The sequence below is a fragment of the Ruditapes philippinarum genome, unplaced genomic scaffold (assembly GCF_026571515.1).
Source record: "Ruditapes philippinarum isolate M1 unplaced genomic scaffold, ASM2657151v2 ctg1436_1_1_1_1, whole genome shotgun sequence".
NCBI lineage: Eukaryota > Metazoa > Mollusca > Bivalvia > Venerida > Veneridae > Ruditapes > Ruditapes philippinarum.
The window spans coordinates 369,137-371,185 of NW_026866315.1; positions in this window are offsets into that span (position 1 = coordinate 369,137).

Consider the following 2,049-nt stretch of genomic DNA (forward strand, 5'->3'; position numbering starts at 1 on the left):
CACTTTCTTTGTGATCATGAAATCATTCATCGCACGTTATGTACAAAAGTAACGAGCAATTCATAGCGAATGTGAAGGCAACTAGTACTGGTAAACTGCTTGAACTGTGCTCTGGTGAATTCAATGTGGCTTGCTACCGTGATCCGAGAATAAGGACCAAAAAATGAGACAATTTTTGTTTCAAAGAAAATGTCATTACTTATTACTCTTAAGTCAAGACTTTATTTTAGAAACGTCGGTTTTCATAGTATAATCGTGAATTTTAAATAATCTGGTTTTTTATATAGATGGCTCTTGTAAACCTATCAATCTCCTTGTGAATAACACATTTTTCTTCAAAAGGAGGCATTGCGCTGGGTTATAAATTTGCTGTTATGATTTTGACAGTTTATATGACCATAAAAAATCATACTTATCTGTAATGTAACCACCGCCAATCCACTCGAATTATATGACCTTCCAACCTTTTAAAGTGGGTCATATAATTCGAAACTTGTCAAAATATCTTTATAGTGGATGATATAAAAGTTCTAAAGTGGATGTGAAAGGAACCCTTGCCATTGATAGATTCTTACCCTTACAATAGATTTAATCACAACCATTGACATGTGTACTTTTACTAACAAATTGTTTGTGGTAAAATTCTTATCTGATAATTAGAATTAGACAGATAAGGGATCGTTTCTTTAGATACTGTGTTTTTGAAACAGTAGATGTGTATTGTATCTGCACTTTTACTTAGCTCGTAACTAGTCTATATGTATATATGTATGTATACATACAAAAAGTTGAAAGGAAGTTAGATCTAATAAAAGAGTTATTGTATGTTAAATGTAGGGCAGTTTACAACAGCAATTGCTGTTAAACGGTTCCTTAATTACAGTAACTGCGTGTTATAGAATATATAACTAAGCCGTTACTTTACGTTGCATTACTTTAATACCATTTTGATAACTATTTTGCGTGACTAATAATTAGTTATATATGTACATACGTATTTGTACTAAACTAAATACTTACCTTAATCCAAGATATGAATGGATATATGGATAACGTATACTTACCACGAAGTGAATGACTTTACTTACATGTATATAGTTGACAATTGCCTAAAAAGTGATGTGAAATGATATGATAATGTTTGTATATATACTTACCAGAATATGCAATTGAAAACTCCTTAATATAAAAGATTATATATAACATTGATATATTTTATCAAAAATAAACGCATACATACATGTATATGACAAACACAATACACTTAACAAAGCTTTTCAAAATTGCGTTCATATGTCGCAATAACCGGTGCTTTCATGACGTACAGATATTTCCATATCGCGGAAATATGACATTTCGTCCGTATTAATAAAGCCGACGTGCGTTTGTGTTGCTCAAGATGATACTGATATACTCGAGTATTGTAATACATTATATGTATTGAATCCAACAAATAATGTACTAGTTCGTACATCAAGTTTACTACAATATTTTTGTAGTTTATTATATAGTTGATATTATATATATATTTATACTGAACAATATTGATTCAGTATATATTATTTGTATATATGTTTCCGAGTTGGAAATGTCGGGACGACATTTTTCAGCTGGGGGGAATGTGTCATAGGGTATATATATTTGTTTATTACATTGTACTGGCCTATACTTAACCTATACTTCCAATAAACTATCCTAGATTATATCATTTTTAAATATACACACATACAAACACAGAGCAAATTATATCAGTTTTAAATAGTACTATTATAGATTGTCATATGCAGTTGTTGGTATTAAAAACTCCTTTTTGTTGAATTCGATTTACTTTTGCACGGGTCAAGAACCAATCGTAACTCCTTCCGCTTTTCTCCGCCATTATTCAAAAAGTCAAAACAATAACAAAGCCATTTTTGTGCTACATAATATTTACCATTTCTGTATTTATTTATTTATATAATTACAGGTATAAATGTATTTTGTATTTATTAATATATACTCTAATGAATCATGTATGTTAGTAATTGTAATATTGTGTATTTAATTAAA